Source organism: Octopus bimaculoides, chromosome 2, assembly GCF_046866305.1.
Source record: "Octopus bimaculoides isolate indiv1 chromosome 2, ASM4686630v1, whole genome shotgun sequence".
Taxonomy (NCBI): domain Eukaryota; kingdom Metazoa; phylum Mollusca; class Cephalopoda; order Octopoda; family Octopodidae; genus Octopus; species Octopus bimaculoides.
Window position 1 is genome coordinate 188332642 of NC_142929.1, and position 23587 is coordinate 188356228.

The following is a 23587-nucleotide window of genomic DNA, read 5'->3' on the forward strand; positions in this document are numbered from 1 at the left end:
TGGGAAACTTCCAGAAGGTAGAGAAATAAATACGTACATAATAAATATAGCTGACATGAAATGACAAGTGGCGAGAGAAGAAATAAACAGAGGTTAGAGAGAGGGGGAGTAAAGAGAGTGAGAAGACAAGAGAGGGGAGAGAAAGAAAGAGAAAAGAGAGAGAGTGGGAGATAAATGAAGAGAGTAGAGGGGCAGAGAGAGTGATGGGGAGGAGGTAATAAAATAGTAAGAGATAGAGGGCAAAAGAAATAGAGGATGAGAAGAGTAAGACATAGTAAGGGGGAGAGAAAAAAATAGTAAGAGAACAACGTAAAGCGATGAAAGGATAAATAGAGGGAGTGGTAGGGTATGAAATACTAAGGAAAAGAGTGATAGAGAGAGAAGGGTAGAAAGACAGACCAAAGTATGGAGTGAAAAAAGAAATACAAAGAAATTGAAAGAAAGAGAGAGGGGAAGAAGAGAGAGAAATACAAATAGACAGTTGTTGAGAGGGGGAGAAGAAAGAGAAATAAAGATTAAAAGATTGAACAAAGGACAGAAGGGAGAAACAGAGAGACTAAAAGACAGAGAGAGGGGAATTAAGAAAGAAGAGAAATAAATACTAAAAGATAGAGGGAAAGGTATAGAAGAAATAGAGAGACACTAAGACGGAGAAAAAAATAGGTTAGAGAGAGGCTAAAAGAGAAAAGGGAGAAATGAAAGACATACTAAGAGATACATTGGGGAGGAGTGAAATACATTTATAATGAGGCTGGAAGGAATTTCATGAAGATAAGAGAGAGGGAGAGGAGGTTAGTGTTGTCATGTAAACGAATATGACAGTGTAAACGAAGTAGCCAATCAGGTTACGGAACGTCACACATAATTAATGTTATTCTATTGCTATCACTCTTGTCACTCTTATCACTCTGTCAGTCTTATCACTTCTCCGATCTCCTCGAAGGTGTGTGCATCGTTCGTGTTGGTCTCTGATCCGTGTTTACAGGCTTTGACAGGAAAAACCAGTCATAAATAACAACATAAATACAATATACAAACCATATAAATCAATCACATTGAAAAGAAAAAATGGCTTGTCCTTCGTTGCAAACAATTATTGAAGATATCACATGTAATACAGACAAGGTGAGATTTATCTATTGAACATTACATTCATCGATTATATATTGAAATTTATGCATTTATGTATGTTTAATATATCTTTCAATATACACTCAATATGTGTAATATGTAGCATAAATCAAGGCAGATCCATACTGATATTGTATTAATTATAATTTTTAATTAATGCATTTTATTTCTATGGCTTTACTGAAAGTATCGAATTGATGGTCCCTAGTTAATGTTTCCCCCTACGTGATCACTCAATGTGCAGGGTACCTTCTTGTGCGTGTGGATCTGGTAGATGGACACTGAAAGAAGCCCGTTGGATTTATATCTGTGTTTGTGTGTGTGTGTCTGCGTTTGTCCCCCACCACCTGGTGTTGTATATTAACGTCCCCCCCCTTAAATTAACGGTTCGACAAAGTAGACCGATGAATTCTATCGGTGTATTTTGTAACCAGGCTTTAAAAAAAACTTAGACTAAAATTCTTCAAAGCGGTGCTCCGGCATGGGCGCAGTCTAATGATTGAAACAAGTAAAAATCAAAAATGTCCCCCGTCACCCCCGTCTTTTCTGTATTGTACTTAAAAGTAGGAAGGGCGTCTGGTGATGATAGTGGTAATGACATTGAAGGCGGACGTAATGAATACGTACACCACCGGTTTTCGGCGTAACAAAAGCCCTAATACGAAACCCTAACCCCTAACACCGGGTGTGCGTATTCTTTACCTTCTCCGACATTGAATATTGAAGTCTTAGATACGACTGTCCTAAATAACCAAACAATGCTGGTAGTCATAGCAGAACTGTACCTTTGATCTTAATTAAATTGATCTTAATTACCCTGCTGCACGATCAGGCATAAAGACGATGTACCTTGTGTGTTAGGGCAAAACAAGATTAAATAGAATTCAAAACATATTTGTATATTTAATCAGCAGAAGTTACAAAGTGACTCAAAGGACGAGAATTTCGTAAATGGTATTTATTGAACTGGTTTCAAATTTGGGAGTCTACTGTTAAATAAATTGGTTTCTAATGATAATTATATGCAAACAAGGAAAGAAAAAAAAGAGTACTTTGTATGTAAAACTGTGAGGGTTAGAAAATATTCGGCTCTAAACAAATTTCAATTATTGTAATTATAAATGTACGTAGATCCTTCGTACGTATGTATGTGTAAAAGAGAGAGACCTTGTTTTTTCACTATTTAACTGTAAAAAAAAAATTAAGGAAACAAAAAAATTTCTATGTGAGACTATCTTCGAAAGATCGACATATATTTATAATTACAACAACTGTAATTCTCAAATGGTTACACGATCACAATAGGAAGTAATCAGACGACTACAGTACCTTAACTTAAATTACTCTGTTGTAATTAAACTGTTGTAATTACTCAACATAACATAGTCTAGTTCTCCCCATTTTGGTCGAAACCAAATGAAAGTTCTTATGACAATGTTGGAAAAATACATTTGCCATTGTTGTATAAAATTGATTCATTTTATATAATCGGTACAATAATTATAATTTTACCTTTATTTCATTTTTGAAATTTCATGATAATGGAATAATGAAGACTAAAATATTGTATTAGATTAAAATAAAATTAAATAATAATGCAAACTTTCTCATGTTTGTACTTGCAATAAATGAATATATCTTATTGATAACAACAGTACAGTTTAGCTAGCAATTATTTACTCGAAAACCTTACTCGAAAACCTTAATTCTATTTAAGGTGTTTAGACATTTTAAAATTTTCAGCACGACCCAATAGTTAACACACACACACAAACATAAACATAATGGTAATTAAGATGTAATTTATGGCAGGAATAGCGGTTTCATCTGCTGCCAGGAATATTCAGACTTGCAAAGAATTGGAGAACTAGATGTTGAGAGAAAGGGTTAGGTTTGGTTTGGAAGTGCTTAGATTGTTTGTATATGATGTGGAGTAGATGGTTCTATCTCAGTTTTTTGGTGGGGTAGGATGGTCAGTATTTCGTTTTTATCTAATATATGCGGCGGCGGTGGTGGTGGTGGACAACAATTTCTTTTACTTGATTATGTATACGTGCGTTGCTAGGCATTACTGGACTACATTAAACAATACAATAATTCTACTACTCTACATGTATTTCAGTTAAGGATACAAAATAAATACACACGCATACATACTGTATAGATTTCTCTCTCACACACACACACAAGTGTACATCAATGGCAATATGTGTATACATGAAATTGATGAATAAAACAAGTGTATTCTACACATTGTGGTAGAGAGATTTTACTGCCTGCTCTGTTGTTTAATCTCTTTCTCTCTCTCTCTCTCTCTCTCTCTCTCTCTCTCTCTCTCTCTCTCTCTCTCTCCTTAATCTTTCTATCCCCTGATTTTTGTTCTTTGTTTTACTCTCTTCTTTCCTTAATTATTGTCTCTTCTTCCAGATAACAAATCGTAACTAACTAAATTGATTGATTGATAGATAGATAAATAGATAAATTGATTGATAGATAAATATTGATTGCACACACACACATACTTGGGGTAATAAGATATATGTAAGCAGCCCTCGATCGGTTTAGCTGGTTATGGAGATTTCCGCACCTACTTAAGAAAAATTCCACGCATAGTCGTCTATATATATATATATATATATAGATCACACACACACACACACACACACACACATATATATAATGTATAGGCACACAAAGACAGGTGGGGCTTTTTTCTTTAATATTTCACTAATTTTTTTTTTTTTGTAATTTCCCAAATAATTCTATAATCTGTGGTAAATTCAATTTTATCATAAAAATTTAGAATTGTATAAAGAATTGTATAAAATCATAACATTACAATTTTTTTTTTTCTTTCATAGAATTAATGAACAAATACAAGGGGAAATTTTAATCATCATTATCATAATTATAACCAGAACCTCTAAGAACCATATTCTCTGTTGTGTCTTGGAAGAAATGGTAGAAGAATGCTGTGAGTGGTTCCCCTCCCCCAACGTCCTTCTCATAGAGACAGACAGACAGAGGAATCGGTCGCAGCACTTGGCTGGGTTTTTATCGATATTTAAAGATAAGAGGTTAAGTTTATCCAGGCAAGATGCATTGAGACGGTAGAAATACCGCAAAATAATTCGGTCCGCCTTCCTATTTCTGCCAATCGATCGACCTCCTATTTTGGAATGCATTATTGGTAATACATGTCGACAACCTTCATTGATTATGTGTGTGCACGTATAATGCATAATATGCATATACATGTATACTGCATGCACGTATATACGTGGGTGTATATGTGTGCATACAATAATGTATATATACAAGATTATGTATGAAGCTGTCTTCGACATTTTTTTAACATGTTATTTACATTGCGTAGTATATATATATATATATATATATATATATATATATATATCTTTTATTAATGAATATTAAATTTAATTCTAGTTCTGGCCCGTCTTGGAGTTGCGGATGCCAAAATGGTAAAATAAGGAATAATTATATGTGCATAACTAGCATTATAAAAATGGTCAAACATATTCAAATAGAAGGAAGAGAAGAATAAGTGAGATTGTTGGTATTGATTACTGGTAGCACCATTACAAGACTGCTGGAATCTGGAGCATACAACATGGGTGGATTCTGTTGTATAATGAGTGCTGTTGCCTGCTAGAAGTAGCAACTAAATCTTTCTGACATCACATCGTAATGTCACTGGGAAGGACACATTGAGTAATTTGGTTCTAGATATAAGGTGTGTCAGTCTGACTGGACGGTCATAGTCGGGGCACTTGTGATCATAGGTCTGTCTGATAATTAATGGTTGGCCTGGGGCTAAACAAGAATAGCAAACATAAGTGAAATATTCTGTAACTGAGGTCTCTGAAAATGGTCCGAGTTAAAAGATGGATCGTGTTTCTAAACACACACACACACACACGTATGTGTCTGTATATATATTTTATTTGTTTCCGCCATTTGACTGCAGCCATGCTGGAGCACCGCCTTTAGTCGATCAAATCGACCCCAGGACTTATTCTTTGTAAGCCTAGTACTTATTCTATCGGTCGTTTTTGCCGAACTGCTAAGTTACAGGGACATAAACACCAGCATCGGTTGTCAAGCGATGGTGGGGGGACAAACACACACACACACACACACACACACACACACACATATATATATATATATATATATATATATATATATATATATATACACACACACACACACACACACACCACATATATATATATATATATATATATATATATATGTACGTGTCTATATTGATTTATATGCGAGAGAGAGAAAGGCTTAAATACGAATTCCAAGTCTTAACGTATGTGTCTATTAGTGTGTTCAAAGTCCTGCAGTGTGTCTGTGTTTATTCATGTCACGATTTAAACAAGTGACAAGGTTTACATGTAAGGCAATATATGAACACAAATGGCTGCTTGTCCATTCTGCGTTGAACACAAAAATTCACACTATTTAAGTGCCTCATTACAGATATTCAAGACCTTTCCCACTCCTTCTGAACAAGAAGGAATTGTCTTTTCACTTCAGTGTTTCTTATTAAATTATTTGTAAAGGAACAGGATATTAGGGTTAAAGCCATTTACGTGATTTACAAAGAATTCGTTAATGGCGACTTAATGGTGACAGTGGAACACCATTGTTGATGAAACCGTCAGATCGCATATATAAATATATAAATGTGTGTGTGTGTATGTATGTGTCCACACGCATACACATTATATATAACAGCCGTTGGCTGTCTTCAAGTTCCTTCTTCTAAGTGACCGGACAGCTATTTTTGAGCTTTGGCCCCCATGGAATGAATATATATATATATATATATATATTATTCATTCCATGGGGGCGCATAGCACAAAGATTGCGTGTGTATATGTATGTTTGTTTGTACACAGTAGACATAGAATATAATTGTGTGTGTGTATATATATATTGTATATATATATATATATAATGTAGAGAGAGAATGTTGAATGTGTGTGTGTGTGTATATATATATATTTATATATATATATATATATATATATATATATATATATATATATATATATATATATAAATAAAGAGAGAGAGAATGTCGAATGTGTGTGTGTATGTATATATATATATATATATATATATAAAATAAAGAGAGAGAGAATGTCGAATGTGTATGTATATATATAATATAGAGAGAATGGCGAATATGTATGTGTGTGTGTATATATAAAATACAGTGTACATTTAATACACATTAGAGATGCCCATAAAAGGACATCTGACCCGCTAGAAAGAGCAGCCAAAGCTCTACACCACAAAATTAAGTATAATTTCGAAAAGGAATGAAAAATAAAAACATTTTTCATCTACACACACACCACACACACACAGTCTCTTTTATGTGTTTGTCTATATATGCGTAAGTAGAGAGAGGATATCATTCTTTGTCCATAGATAATGTGATTATAAATTCTTCATTCCTACTAAACATGTCTGATTGTAAATTCTTCATTCCTAATTAACATGTCTAAGTTTCTGACATTCCAGCTTCGCTACAATAAATGGACAAATGTTGAATAAAATGTTTTTTAAAAAAAACCTATTTGTTGTTTTCTTAATCTAACAAATTTATTTTATCAGGTACAATTAATATTTCCCCATGTTTTGAACATTATCACAATCTAAAAGATCGTGTGTATATGTCTGTTTCTGCTTGTGTGTGTGTATGTGTCTGTTTCTGCATATGTGTGTGTATGTGTCTGTTTCTGCATGTGTGTGTGTGTGTGTGTCTGTTTCTGCTTGTGTGTGTGTATGTGTCTGTTTCTGCATGTGTGTTTGTGTGTGTCTGTTTCTGCATGTGTGTGTGTATGTGTCTGTTTCTGCATGTGTGTGTGTGTGTGTCTGTTTAGACACACGTACACACACTGCGTGTTGGAGAGAGTGAGACTTGCCATTTGCAGCTACATGTGCAGTGTAACTGCTGCTATGTATTAATGCAGCAAGCAGCTTTTGATAATTTATGCAGCCCTGGAGAACTATTTTCCTCTGCACGGTAGAGTTTGAATGCCTGCATATAGACATATCTGTATGTCTGTCTGTGCTGCGATGTGCGACTGAATGTGCATATATTTATATGTATATAATTTTTTACATGTTGGTACACTTGTGTGTGTGTTTATGTATACGTGTATATGTGTGTCTATAAACATATACATATAAATGTATACGTTTATATAACTTGTTTGTTGTTACATATTTATAAATGCGTGTGTGTATGTGTGTGTGAACATGTTGTTACATGTGTGTGTGTGTTTGTGAATATGTTGTTACATGTATGTGTGTGTGGCGGAATTCTGGTTTGAGCACACACACACACACCCTTAATCACTCCATAACTTTATTTTTTCGTATTGTCAGAAAATGTTTACAAATTTGTGTTCGACGCTCGGGAATTTATACAATTTTGATGAAGAAAACAATTTTTGTTTTTTTAATTTTTTTAACATCCCTACAAATCCTAAAATTTCCGCTGTTTTTCAAATTTTTAAAAAATCAGTTTAAAATACGGTTAGTTCACTCAGCTGTAGAAATGGGTCGCGACGTCACAGGTACCAAGCTGTATCGGCCCCTTTGCCTTTGCCTTTCCCTTGGATAATACTGGTGGAGTGGAGAGGGGAGGCCGGAATGCATGGGCGACTGCTGGTCTTCCATAAACAACCTTGCCCGGACTTGTGTGCCTGGGAGGGTAACTTTCTAAGTGCAATCCCATGGTCAGCCATGACCGAAGGGGGTCCCAGCAGTTTGAATTTAGTGCTTCAATCCCAGCAGTGGACCATCCTTGGATGCATCAGCGTTCAGGGGAAAATATTGAAAAACATCAATATATAGTCAGTGAGAAAGAAACGAGGAAGGTAGTCGAGAGATGTGCTAAAAACAAGAGCTAAATCGACCTTAGATCACACACACAAAAAAGTTCTTTTTTAATAATTGTATGAATTCCTGTGCGTAGAACACATTCGAAAATAATTTTCTGAGAATACAAAAAAAAATTTTTTTTAATAGTTATGGAGGTGTTATATGGGGTGCTTAAACCAGAATTTCGGCGTGTGTACTTCTAGTTATATGTGCGTGCATATGTGTATGTGTCATCGTCATAGTTTAACGTTCACTTTTCCATGCTGGCATGTGTCGGACGGAATTTGTTGAGGCAGATTTTCTATAACTAGATGCTTTTCCTGTTGTCAACTTTTACATATTTCCCAGCAAACGATGGTGGTGCCCCCTTACAACCATCGTGTAAAGACAAGGGTACATCACCAACATCGTCATTATTTAACGCCCATTTTCCATGCTTGTATGGCTGGATGGTTTGACCAGAGTTTGCAAAGCCAGTAAGCCACACCAGGTTCCATTGTCTCTTCTGGCATGGTTTTTATGGTTGAATGCCCTTCCTAATATCAGTCACTTTACAGAGTGTATCGGGTGCTTTTTTTTATGTGGCACTAACATCAACAGGGTCGTCCAGTAACTAGAAAAACAAAATCCCCCTTCAGCTGGGAGGAGCTAGTAATAGTGAGGGGTTGACTTTGTGCCATTTGACAAGTGATTAAAGATGCAGAGAGACAGAGATAGGTGTCTTGATGTAGAGTAGATACATGGATACTCCGATTAAAAAAGAAGTAGAATAGAGCAAGTGAGTCAAGGGTGTGTATGTATATTATATATATATGTATAGGCGTGGCTGTATGGTAAGAAGCTTGTTTTCCAACCACATGGTTCCGGGTTCAGTCCTAGAGCAGGGCACCTTGGGCAAGTGTCTTCTACTATAGCCTCAAGCTAACCAAAGCCTTGTGGGTAGATTTGGGAGATGGAAACTGAAAGAAGCCTGTCGTATACCTATATATGTATGTATTTGTGTCTGTCCCCACTTCCACAATCACTTGACAACTGATGTTGGTGTGTTTACCTCCCCATAACTTCGCGGTTCGGCAAAAGAGACTGATAGAATAAGTACTAGGCTTAATAAGTCCTGGGGGGTCGGTTTGCTCGACTAATGGCGGTGCTCCAGCATGGCCGCAGTCAGATGACTGAAACAAATAAAAGAATTGGTATTTAATTGCTTGTGGTACCGTGTACAAGATGAAAATGTCCTTGGTGTTTATTTGAAAACAAATTGTTTACTGTTCTTCTGTTACAGAGTCCAGATGAGCAGGCCGTTGTGATGTCCATGGCAGCTTTTTCTTTGGGTATGTACAGGACTTCCTTTTTGCCGACCCTTTCCTCCCCTCGCCAATTCCTTTCATTGCCTCCATTAGCCCCCTTGAGGCTAAGTTTTTAAACATTAAAAAAAAATTTTTTTTTTTTTTTTGTAAACTACGCAACAAAGCAAAATCTCCATTAGTGTCAATTTTTCGATCCCCACAGCCTCACAGGCATACACCTGCACTCACCAGGCATACACATACATGTACACTATACATTCATACAGACACACATATATATAGACACACACACACACACACTGCCATGATGTTTGTGTTTCACTTTTTATTTCATTACATCTGTCCTCCATTTTAGCCATTTAAATACAGTGAACTGACTTTGTGGTGGTGGCTGGGAAGTAGGGTTCTGCCGCAAGATGTAGTTAAAACTATTCTTGCTTTAACTATTTTTTATTATATTTCTGTTAAAAGACACCATTTCAAATAAAAAATTATGAAGAATTTAGTAAAATGACTCAAGATATTAATTATTTAGCTAGTGTTTGGGAAAACCTGAATTAACATGAAATTTTAATAGAAAGTTTTAATATGCTCATTTTAAAACAAGAGGTTTATATCAAAGAATGAGGAGTGATCTCATGTGGGTTGATACCAAAAGGGTTAATATCGTAAATTTTGCTGAGTTGACATCTCCACTGAACGTAAGATATGGAACTATTTAGAGACATCATAAGGCATACAACTATTTTATTGCGGTTCGATTAAAACTCTAAAAACAACGCAATTTTTTTTTTTTTGTATTTATGTTTTTCTCCCATCTTATTTACCATTCTAAATAAAACATAGCTGGCTGTTTGCCTTGTCAAATGATATCAACCAATACTGTATTATTATTAATCCTTTATATATATATATATATTAACCAAAATGAAATAGATTGACAAAATTATTTTTTGAACCTGTTGAAGACACAGATAACACTAGATAACAATGGCACTCTTCTTTTAATTTTGATATCATTATTATTATTATTATTATCTTTATTATTAATAGTAGTCAGACTAGTAGCTGTAGTATTTTAAATAACTTTTAGTTTGCAAATAGTTGCACCAACTCTAAGTGTTCTGTTCTTTTTCTCTTTTTTTCTCTCATCAATCATGAAAAAGACAGATGTTATTTTTGTTCTTTGGTCTAATTTAAAGCCAAAGTTGACTCAACTTCTTATCTTTCTGCCAGGATTGATAAAATTAAAACAGCAGTCAAATACGGCCAGAGTTGATTTGTGGCTTTTTACCAATGCAATAAATCAATAAGTGATTCTCGTGCTGTTTGCTTTGGACATTATGTAAACACTTTTTACAAGTCTAAAAATACTTTTGGCTGTAGTAATTCTTCTTCCAATACTCTGATTAAATCAAACTTGACTCGTTACAACTTGTAGAATGAAATCCCTTACTTGGAAAACAGGTTAAGGAACAGCATCCCTCCATAAATTTCTGCTCCCACACACACACACGCATGTATGGATTAGTGCAGATTACCTGAGACAGAATTTTACAAACAGATGCTCCTCTTTAACTGTACATTACAAATAATGAAAATAGTGTAGCAAATAGTTTCTATCTTTACTTCTTCTGAGGCCAATGAAATAAGGTACTAGTCAATGAAATGAGGTACTAGCCAATGAAATAAGGTACTAGCCAATGAAATATGGTACTTGTCAATGAAATAAGGTACTAGCCAATGAAATACAGTACTTGTCAAGTCAACGAAATAAGGTATTAGCCAATGAAATAAGGTATTAGCCAATGAAATAAGGTACTAGCCAATGAAATAAGGTACTAGCCAATGAAATAAGATACTAGCCAATGAAATAAGGTACTAGCCAATGAAATAAGGTACTTGTCAATGAAATACGGTACTAGCCAATGAAATAAGGTACTAGTCGATGAACTACAGTACTAGTTCAAATTCTGCCAAGTTAGACTTTGCCTTTCATCCTTTCTGGGTCAATAAAACAAGTACCAGTTGAGCACTGGGGTTGATGTAATCAGCTTGCCCCTTCCCTTAAAATTGCTGGACTTATGCCAAAATTTGAAATTATTGTTATTATTATTAAGTTTAAATACTGCCAAGGTCAAATTGGCTAGCCTTCCTTTCAGGGTCAGAAAATAAAGTACCAGTCGAGTACTGGAATCGGTGTACTCGACTAACACCCACCTCCTCTTAAAACCTTGTGCCATTCAAATAATAATTTTTTTAATGGCACAAGGTTTTAAGAGGGGGTGGGTGTTAGTCGAGTACACCGATTCCGGTACTCGACTGGTACTTTATTTTCTGACCCTGAAAGGAAGGCTAGCCAATTTGACCTTGGCAGTATTTAAACTTAATAATAATAACAATAATTTCAAATTTTGGCATTTGGCACAAGTCCAGCAATTATTATTTGAAGCGTTGGATCATCAGAACATTGGGAAAAGTGCCTCATGGTATTTGTTTCGTCTCTCTATGTCCTGAGTTTAAATCCCGCCAAGGACAACCTCAAAGTACCAGTCATGTACTGGGATTGGTAGTCTTAATTAATCTCATAATTTAATTCTGTTTAACAACTTTAAAAAGAAAAACCAAAAACTAATCTTTATTTGAAATAGTCTCTAAAATAACAATTAGTATAATTCGTTAACATTTAGGTGCAATTAATTAAAGTAACATCTTTTTCTCACATATGTATTATTCGTTGTCGAGCTACAATTATTCTTGTCTTAATAACCCTACACTTAAATAATGGCTAATGCATTTAAATTTGTGTGACTATAATATGGCTAACATTATTTAAACAAAATATTGCAGTCCTCTCTCTCTTTCTCTCTCAATATATATGTACAACTGGGTGAAACTTCTATTTGCTGTTGTATCTTTTGAAATTTGATTATTTCATCAACAAGCAATAATCTTCTGTACAAAACTGATAAAACTGATAAAAAAATTATTAGATGACGGACACATCAGAATTCCTGTAAAAATGGTTTTACAATTTACTTGCTTTTTTTTCTTTTACTTCCTTAATAAAACCAGTCTTTTGGGTTTACCATTACACATTCTGTGAAACACAAACATCATAGCTTTTTATATATAACGGTTGCACCAGGTAATGTGGTTTTAATTCGATTTGGTAAGGTCTGAAATAAAATTTTATGCGTTTAAGGTTTGTATAGTGAATTTGTGAACTGCGTGTACAACTGAATCTTGTATAATTTTCTATTTGTATATTTTAAAAAAATATTTTAAAATCATATTAAAAAGAAATGTTTTTGCATATTTTTTTACAACCTTCAATCACGAAATTGGAATTTTTTATAATTTTTTTTCCCCCACCCAAATTTTGTGTAAAATTTAAAATTTTATTACTGTACTTCCTTTTTTTTTTTCTTCTTACCTTGAAAGAGTCAGTTGTACATATAGTTACATTTCCACTCGAAATATTGATTATGTTTTCAATGCTGCAGCAGTTACATATCTTTAGGCAAACAAATAAAAAATACAAGACTTTTTTTTTTTTACTCTTTTTTTAACTTTTTTTTTGAAGTTTTTTTCTTATTTATTTTTATCAGTTTTCCTGCTGAAAACTATATTTTTTTCCTAAAACAATTCTAATTATATATAAAGTGACATGATGAATAAATATCTTGCTATTTATTCCATGGTGATGTGTTTAGTCATTTCAAAAAACACACCAACTGACATATCTGGAATATTATATATATACACATTTAAGTGTGTATAAATATACAGAAATATATTTAAGCTTGTTAGTCATCATCAAATGACTTTTGTGATATGAAGAAAAAAATTCCTGTCAGTAAATTTTGAATTATTCCAAAACAAGGAAGCAATTTTAAAAATAATTGTTTTATTGAATACGTCTATCAATGCCATATATTGCTTGGTAGTTAATTTTTGAAATTCTTTCAATGAGAATTTAATCTAAAACCATTTCATTTCATTTGTTGCCTGGAGATATAAACCCTGCAGTATAAATTGACTAAAGTTTATGCCTACACTGAATAATTACTTCTTCACACCAATGCCATAGACATTAAAGAGTCTTGAGGTGTTAAGATTTAATTAATTTCAGTCTCAATGTATTATAAAGTATTAATTTATTTTCCTAGCTTGGAATTTTATTAGTAAATTAGTTCCATAATTTAGCCATTTGAAGTTGTTGTAAAAATGTCTTTCCTACAGATTTTTTCATGTAAAAATCTAATTTTTTTAATTAAAAATTGAGGACGTGTGACATTGTATATAAATTAAGTCGTTAGTTGTTAAGTTGTATATAATGTTAATTGGTTATTTATAGACACTCTGTGCTGAACAATCTCTTGGTAATTATTTCAAATACCTGGTGCAACAAGAAAAAAATATGTTCCAAGTGAAATTCTATAAAAAAAAATATTTCCTCTCCCCCACTCCCCAACATTTGCTCCCAAATCTTGACCTGCCCAAGGTTGATATATATGTCTACAACCCAAATTGAAAATGTCCTCATTGTTCCATTCTGTTAAATACATGTATACTATGGTCAATAGTAGTTATAGTATTAGGTGTGAATGATTGCTGTCTGTTGTATATAAAAATACCAGTTCATTTAAATAACAGTGAAAAATTGTGTGAAAACATTTTCAAAATTTCCTTTTTCTTATTTTTGTAATTTCATTCTATAGTTAAAAAGAGAAAGAAAATTTAAGAAACCAGTTTTACATAATTGGGAAAATATATATATATTTGTAAAAATAATGGTTTTATTTTTTTATTTTCTGGAATCCAAATGAACTGCTATTTGAATGACATTGTTTTTTTCTGAATGAATGGATTTTGAATGCAAGATTTAGGTTGTTGACTTCAGTTTTGGTGCTGACATTCAGTTTCTTGCAGATGAGAGGATTTTGGCCAACACCAAGCTGGTGATCACACTGGCGACGCCACGGCTACTGAAGTTTCCTGGCATATTTGTATCCAACATGAGGTGCCAACCTGTAAAATATCATTTCTCCTCCTCCTTCTATACCTATCTTGTGTTCAAATTTTATCCTTTCATTAAAATTTTAATATCATATAAGCTATTTTTTTTTTCCATATATATTTTTTTAAATATAGTTTTCAAATAAGTTTAACCATTTTTTTCTTGTCATTTACATTTTTTTTCAAACTAAATATACACTTCCTTGATATATAAATATATATAACTCATCAATAAATTTATTATAATCCCATTGTTTTATCAAATTTTTCCTGGGATAAATTTTTGAGAGTAGATTTAGAAAAATCCCCATTATCTTGTCAACAAAATTAGTTTCACTAATAAATAGTATTTTAAGATGAAATTATTATTTCTAAGAATTCAAATCTATAGTAATTTTTTAAGACTAATCTCAGAAGAATCTCTATAACTTGTAAGCAAAATTAATGTTTCACTAATAAACAGTATTTTAGGATAAAACTAAATTCTAGGCATCCATGTGATTATTTATAAAATTAATCAGCATACTCCATTGATAATTTTTAAAGTTACTCCTTATTACATCTTATATAAAATATTTTAAAACCTCATTTGTTTGCTCATAATTTTAATTAATAATAATGACCTTAATTTCCATTATTTATGGAATGTTAACTTTACAACATGTCTTTAACAAGGTCATTTGCCACATTCTTCAATGCCTGCCTGTTCCAAATTGTTGACATTTCACTGGGTTTTTTCCACTGACCATAGAACTTTAGAAGAATTTTCATCTGGGTCACAGGTGGTGTTCTTAACATTTTCCCAGTGAATTTACTGGTTGTTTGTCAACAGCAATTAATATTGGTTGGTCTTTGGTTGTATTGATTGAATAACATTCGCATCAGAAATGAACTTGTGGCATTCTCGCAACAGAATTTTTTTGTCGTTTTGCATAATAAAAGTAGTAATAAGAAGAAGAAGGAAAAAAAGAACAATGATAATGATGACACTAATAATCCTACTGTAGGCACAAAGCCTGATGTTTTAGGGGGAAGGAGTTAGTTGATTGCATTGACCCCAGTGGTTAACTGGTACTTATTTCAACTTTAAGTCAAGCTCAGGAGAATTTGAACTCAGAATGTAAAGACAGACAAAATGTCTCATCAAAATGCTTAGCACCGCCATTTCATCCATCTTTATATTCTGTATTGAAAATACCATTGAGGTCAACTTGGCCTTTCATTGTTTTGGGGGTCAATGAAATAAGTGCCTGTTGAGTACTTGGTCAACATAATCAACTAGAACCCTCCCCAAAAATTTCAAGCCTTATGCCTAGAGTAGAAAAGATTAATATCATTATTATTATTGAAGGTGCCAAGCTGCCAGAATCATTAGCATGCAGGGAAAAATGCTTAGCAGTATTTCATCTGGAGCTACGTTCTGAGTTCAAATTCCACCAAGGTCAACTTTTCCTTCCATCCTTTTAGGGTTGATGAAATCAACTTGACCACTCCCCCAAAATTGCTGCCCTTGTGGCAAAATTTGAAACTATTATTATTATTATTGAAGGCGGCGAGCTGCCAGAATCGTTAGCACGCTGGGCAAAATGCTTAGTGGTACTTCATTTATCTTTACGTTCTGAGTTTAAATCCCGCCATGGTCAAACTTTACCTTTCATCCTTTCAGAATCGATGAATTAAGTACCAGTTGACTACTGGGGTCAATGTCATCTGTTTCTCTCCCCAGAAAATCCAGGCCTTATGCCTATAGTAGAAAGGATTATTATTATTATTATCATTAGCTCTACATTAGAACACTACTTCATTCTATTGGATTCAATATGTTTAGTTTGATCGTTAAATACTAACAATTGTCTAAGTGTTATAATTACTGGTAAATATTAATATTTAAAGCTTATGGGTTCACTCTGATTAAAATATGTTGCCAAATAGCTCTTCTGCAGATCTATTACATCTAGTAAGTAATAATGTTAGTGGGATTTTTTTTAAGTGGACATAATGGTTGATAATAATAGTAATAAAATAATGATGGTGATGCTAATAGTGAAATTAAAACTCATTGTTTTATTTGTTCTGAACTGTTCTTAGAATTTTAGAAAACCTTGACATAATTCCTTAAATTGATAAGTTTATAATTTTTTGAAATATTTTTTGTTAACATTTAAATTAATCATCTAAAGCAAATCTTGAAATTAGCAATTTGTCTTCCTTTTTCACACACACACACACACACACACACACACACACACACACACACACACACACACACACACACACACACTCTCACACACATACTCTCTCTTTCTCTCATATCTAAGCACCCACCCACCCACACACACATGCACACACATGTAGTATCCACAAGCATTGCACATACAGTATTTAGTGGGGCAGTTTATTTTGTTTATTATGAATGTCATGTAATTCAAAGTTGATATTGAATATAAATTTTGTAGTTCTTAGAACTATTCTTTAAGGCGGTGAGCTGGCAGAAATGTTAGCATGCTGGGCGAAATGCTTAGCGGTGTATTTCATCTGCCGCTATGTTCTAAGTTCAAATTCCGCCGAGGTCGGCTTTGCCTTTCATCCTTTCAGGGTTGATAAATTAAGTACCAGTTACGCACTGGGGTAGATGTAATCGACTTAATCCCTTTGTCTATCCTTGTTTGTCCCCTCTAGCCCCTTGTGGGCAATAAAGAAATAAGAATTATTCTTGTCATCATCATCCTTGTCTTAAATTCCACTTTCCCATGCTCACATGGGTTGAACAGAATTAATTAGGACTGATTTTCTATGGCTGGATAGATACCCTTCCAGTCGCCCGCTCCCCTTGTTTCTAAGCAAAGTAATGTCTTCCATGGCCAGACATCTTTCCAAGGAAGACTAGCAACGGACACTGCCTATATGACAATGGCTGTCATTTACAACCATCACATGATGTCAAAGCAAGGAAACAGTAACACATCCAGGGCAGGCTGTCAGTTTCCATCTACAAAATCCAATCACAAGGCTTTTGGTCAGTTTGGGGCCGTAGTGGAAAACACTTGACCAAGGTGCCATGCAGTAGCATTGAACCAAAAATCAAATGGTTAGGAAAGCAAACTTGTTAGCCATACAGCCACACTTGCATTCCTCAAATACAATTGCTATGTAAGTAAATCTGGTATCAAAATCGATGACCAACCAGTGGGAGATAAATCCCAAGATAAGTTCTACGAACATCTATTAGTAATATATATACATATATATACATACATACATTTTATACATACTTTTATTCTTTAACTTCTTTTGGTCATTTGAGTGCAGCCATGCTGGAGCACCACCTTGAAGGGTTTTAGTTGAACAAATTGATCCTAGGACTTGTTTCTTAAGCTTAGTACTTATTTTATCAGTCTTTTTTGCCTAATTACTAAGTTACATGAACATAAACACACCAACAAGGGTTATCAAGCAGTGATGGGGGAACAAACACACATATACACAACAAGCTTCTTTCAGTTTCCATCTACCAAATCCACTCACAAGGCTTTGGTTGACCCGAGACTATAGTAGAAGACACTTGCCCAAGGTGTCATGCAGTGGGACTGAACCTGGAGCCATGGGGTTGGTAAGCAAGCTCCTTACCACACGGCTATGCCAGATGCATATTTATAACTAAACTGTTACAGTCAACAGCTATTCGTTACAGTTTAAAGGTTTTGATTTGTAAAACCAATGGAAACAGAACTAATAATACTCTTGTTACCAGTTTCTGTACCTCTGGGCCAATGTTCATGAATGGTGGAAGACAAAAGACTGCTTTGGTACCAGAATTGCAGGTGCTGGCACCATCACTCTGCCAGCATCAGCATTCTATCCTTTGAAGAGGAGAGGTTCTACCGAGGTTGACTTTGCCTTTCATCCTTTCGGGGGTCAATAGATTATGTACCAGTTGCATACTGGGGCAGTCTAATTGACTGGCCCCCTCCCCCAAAATTTCGGGCTTTGTGCCTAGAAAAGAAAAAAAAACAGAGGAGAAGTTGGTAAAAAATGCCAAACTCAATTCGGTATTCATGCCTTTCCTCACCTATATTCAATGAATGTTGGCTAATGACCAAAATAGGGTCCCTCCACGGGACCTCTGGAATAATATTACTCAACAAGTTGTACCTCAGAGATCTGGGCTCTCTCTTTAGGTTGAGCTACTACTTCCGCTGCATTGAGACGTCACAAGCTCCAGTACTACGGACATACGATAGCTGTTATAAGGAAGAATTGCAAACCGAATTCTTCAAGCTAACCCAACTGGCAGAAGACCAAAGGAGTAAACTAAGGACAAGAGGGTTGATTAATATCCAAGTCTCGTTTGGTCACACTGAATCATCATCAACGTCCGCTTTTCCATGCTGGCATGGGTTGAGCGGTTTGACTTAGAACTGGCAAGCCAGGAGGCTGCACCAGGCTCCAATCTGATGTGGCAAGGTTTCTACAGCTGGATGCCCTTCCTAACGCCAACCACTCTGAGAGTGTAGTGGGTGCTTTTTACGTGCCACCAGCAGGGGAGACAGTCGGGTGGGACTGTGTGTGTGTGTATATATATATATATATGTATGCATATGTATGTGCATTTTTCTATTTGTGCCCCACCACCACTTAACAGATTTTAAGACATAAATATTGGAATCAATCTGTTTGGCTACAACTTTTCAAGGCAGTGCCCCAGCCTGGCCGTAGTTCACTAACTGAAACAAAAAACAGATGCAAGATATACAAACCCAGTCTGAAAGTCTAAGCTTTCTGGATAGTGTCTGCCTTTACTTAAATACATTTATGTATCTTCATAATAGATCTATGTATGTGTAAATACCTACACACATTGCCATTGTATGTAAGATCGCGTGCACACACACACACACGTTATATAGATATAACTTTTATACATATATCAAATATGTATATATATATATATATATATATATATATATATTGACACACAAATTGAATATTCTTGACTTTGCTAATTTCATTTTTGCAACATGCTCTCTGCCCCTATATATATATACACACACAAACATTTTCTTCAAAAAACTATTGTTACTATTTCTCACATGTTTGTTGTTTCTTTTTTTTTTTTTTCTTGAATAGATTTTTTGATCTTGTGTATTCTTATCTTTTAGGTGCCAGTGGTGGCCTTGGGTTCTATGCTCTAGTAGGCAGAAGATTCCCTAGTCTCTTAAGACATGGTTTAGGTATACCACTTGGTAAGTAGACTCTTGCTCCAAACCATTTCTTTCTAATTTAGATCATTTTAACCCTTTTGTTACCATATTCCTGTTGAAATACACTGCTTTCGTCATCATCGTTTAACATCCGTTTTCCATGCTGGCATGGGTTGGACGATTTGATTGAGGCCTGGAGAGCCAGTGGCTGCTCTAGGATATAATTTGATCTGGCAATGTTTCTACAGCTGTAGTAGAAGACGCTTGCCCAAGGTGCTTTGCAGTGGCACTGAACCCGGAACCAGGTGGTTGGTAAGCAAGCTACTTACCACACAGCCACTCTTAATATATAATTTCAAAAATTAATCCAACATGCAACAAGTTAGACACCTTGTTTTAGTGATATTAACCTCCTGTTTAGCTTATTGTTTTCTGTATTTTATTTCAAATAAAATTGGAGTTAATTAATTAATATTTTGTTTTTATTTTTTTCCTTCAGCATTTGGAGGGGCGGCTGCCGTCGGGACCTACCTGGCTGCTAACAATGTCACGCCGCGTGATATCAAGAGAGCATATTTCCGAGTATGTACTTTATTTATTTCAGTGTCATTGTCATAAAATGTGGAGATTATTTTAATTTCATTAAAGAAATTTACTTTCATTTTCATAAATATACATGTGTATGTATGAATGTATACATACATGTATATGTGTATCTGTGGTTGTGTGTGATATATTATATATATATATCATCATCGTTTAACGTCCGCTTTCCATGCTAGCATGGGTTGGATGATTTGACTGAGGACTGGTGGACCAGGTGGCTACACCAAGCTCCAATCTGATTTGGCAGAGTTTCTACAGATGGATGCCCTTCCTAATGCCAACCACTCCGAGAGTGTAGTGGGTGCTTTTACGTGCCACAGGCACGAAGGCCATTCAGGCGGTACTGGCAATGACCATGCTCAAAATGGTGTATTTTACGTGCCACCTGCACAGGAGCCAGTCAAGCAGCACTGGCAACGATCTTGCTCGAATATATATATACATACACACATATATATATATATATATATATATATATATATATATATATATGCTTTAAAAGCAGGAAATGCTGGCACACAGCAGCTGCTCAATCATTTTTTTTAATGTAATTATTTATAAAATAATTCATGCAATGATTGGAGACTAAAAATTCAGCAACTTGCGGGTGTTTCCACTGCACAGAAACAATTGTAGTTTGTAATTAAAGATTGCTTATTCCATTTTTTTGTTGTATAAATTTATATATGTATATATTACATTTCTGTCTTTTTGTCTCTTTTCTCTAGCTCAAGACGTGAATTTGTCGGAAGTAAACCTAACATTCCATCCAAAAACGATCTTCCAAGATGAAGACCCTACGGGTTTCATAGATAGACCTTAAAACCTTGCATCATAACATATTCCTGAATTGACCAGTCAAAATTTTGGAGACAGCCTCTGTGCTAGTCAGACCTTCTTTAAGTTTTGAAATATATTTTTGTTAACGATGTTGGGGAGGTGCTGTTTATGGAGCTGGAGAGATTAATGTGTGAGGTTTACTTCTAGATTTTTGTTTGTGTAACTACAGCGCTAGTCAGTTATTCAAAACCTGCAGAGAAGTCAACCATAGCTTTCATTGGGACTGTGTGCAAATTATCTTAAAAGACATTCTTTCATTATTAAAGATGTTATTTTGGGATGAAACTTTGCATAAGACATTGAAGTGCCAAACTTGATACCCAAGGATAAAACATTGTATTCTTCCAACAAATTTAGGCAGATTTTTTTTTTCTGTTTGTTTTTTAAGTTAATATGAATTTAATTATTTAAATTTTTTAAAAATCAAATAGTTATTATAGAAGAAAGCTTCGGAGCGAGAGATTGGTGAAGAAATGTTTTGGAGCTTTTCATTTTAGGAAGTTAATAACATTGGACATTGAGGACAAACAAGCTCTTGTTCATTCATTAATTACCATCTTGTATCTTGGTTATTTAATTATCAAGTCTCATTTCTAGCTCTAGTTTTATCATCATTATCATTAACCATTATCAGGAACCATTATATTTCATTGATAATATATATGGTTTGTTACACAGATTCCTAAATTAATATTGGAAGAATACAAAACTAAATTGCTGACAAAATAAACACTTAAAATATTGAATTTCTTTTGTATTTTTTATTTCTTTCATAAAAGCAATATTTGTCATTCTCATTCTCATTTAACCCTTTTGATACCAACCTACCCAGGGCTGTTTGTTCTATGATAAAAACTTCTTATTTTAAAGTGATCTAAATTAAAACTATTCATCAAATTTTTATGTTCCAAATATCAACTAAATAATGGCAGTTATTTTACTGAATTCTTCAATAATTTCAAAATTAAGTCAAAAGCCATACAATTCTATAGAAATATGGTATCAAAAGGGTTAACATGTTTATCATCATCATCATCATCATTGTTTAACGTCCGTTTTCCTTGCTGGTATGGATTGGATGGTTTGATTGAGGTCTGGAGAGCCAGCGGCTGCACCAGGCTTCAATCTGATCTGGCAATGTTTCTACAGCTGGATGCCCTTCCTAATGCCAACCACTCTGAGAGTATTGTGAGTGCTTTTTATGTGCCAGTGGGTACTGGCTTCAATCACATTAAAAATTATCTCTGGCTAATAATTGAGAGGATGTTTGTGTTGCCTTGGCGGAGGTTTGTGCTCTTGTTTGTTTTTAGAATGACACTGTAGGGCTGGATCTGGCCAGTTTGAACAAAAAACAGGTAAAGTATTTGGGCCGGATATGTCTGGTTTAAATGCTAAATGTGATTTGAGAGACACTTAGTTGCTATTTCTCGGTCTTTAGTGCAAATACAAAGTCAAAAGGTAAACAAGATTAATGGTAAGACATAGATGAGATTATGAATTAGATGTTTATTATGGCAGAATTAAATGATTGTCTTAGTAAAACTCTTAAGTCATTTTGCAAAAGATACTCCATGTGACTACATATAATAAAACTACAATTCAGCTATCACTCAGTGATAGATAATCCATCGGATGTGACTGTGTGGTAAGAAGCTTGTTTCCCAACCACATGGTTCCGGGTTCAGTCCCACTGCATCGCACCTTGGTTACATGTTTTCTGCTATAGCCTCGGACCGACCAAAGCCTTGTGAGTGGATCTGGCAGATGGAAACTAGAAGAAGACTACCATATATATATATATCTACATGTGTTTGTCTCCCACTTGGCAACCAGTGTTGGTGTGTTTACATCCCCATAACTTGATAGTTCAGCAAAAGAGAAAGTACCAGGCTTTAAAAAAAAAATCAGTTCTGGAGTTGATCTGAACAACTAAAATTCCCAAAGGCGGTGCCCCAGCATGGCTGCAGTCTAATGACTGAAATAAAAGATAAAAAAACACCCTACTCCTTTTGTACTTGGGTTTCGATCAGGCTGTGCTTTTTTGTCAACCAGGGCTGCAACATTCATCAAAAGATGCCTTTTCAATGCAATTTTTCATAATGATGTTCTGTTAAATTTCCCAATCAGTTTGAACACTGAAATTCCAAAGAACAGTGACTTCAGCTTTCTGCACAACTTCTGGGAGGTTTATGTTCCTACCAATTCTCTTTGTGAGCAGGTTCTAAGTGTGCAACATTTACCCGTGTATGTACTGAACTGCTGCATCATTGCAAGCATTCTATTATTGTTGTTACTACTACTACTACTACTATTATTATTACTACTGCTACTACTAAGATGGTGAGCTGGCAGAATCATTAGCACGCCAGGCAAAATGCTTAGAGGCATTTCATCCATCCTTACGTTCTGAGATCAAATTCCACCAAGGTCGACTTTACCTTTCATCCTTTCAGGGTCAATGAAATAAGTACCAGTTATGCACTGGGGTGAATGTAACTAACTTACCCTCTCCCCTAAAATTTCAGGCCTTGTGCCTACAGAAGAAAG

At 34.6% G+C, this 23587-nt stretch overlaps 1 long non-coding RNA gene across 3 annotated transcripts; it reads left to right on the forward strand.

Moving 5' to 3' along the window:
- The first annotated feature begins 919 nt into the window (after window positions 1-919).
- Window positions 920-21786, forward strand: LOC149137309 (uncharacterized). 3 transcript variants are annotated; one of them, XR_016240840.1, is made up of 6 exons: window positions 920-1125; window positions 9347-9395; window positions 14307-14407; window positions 19553-19636; window positions 20094-20176; window positions 20929-21786. It is a non-coding gene; the product is annotated as an uncharacterized LOC149137309 (long non-coding RNA). The 3 variants fall into 3 exon arrangements; XR_016240839.1 differs by having other exon boundaries at window positions 14307-14397; XR_016240838.1 differs by lacking the exon at window positions 14307-14407.
- The last annotated feature ends 1801 nt before the right edge of the window (window positions 21787-23587 follow it).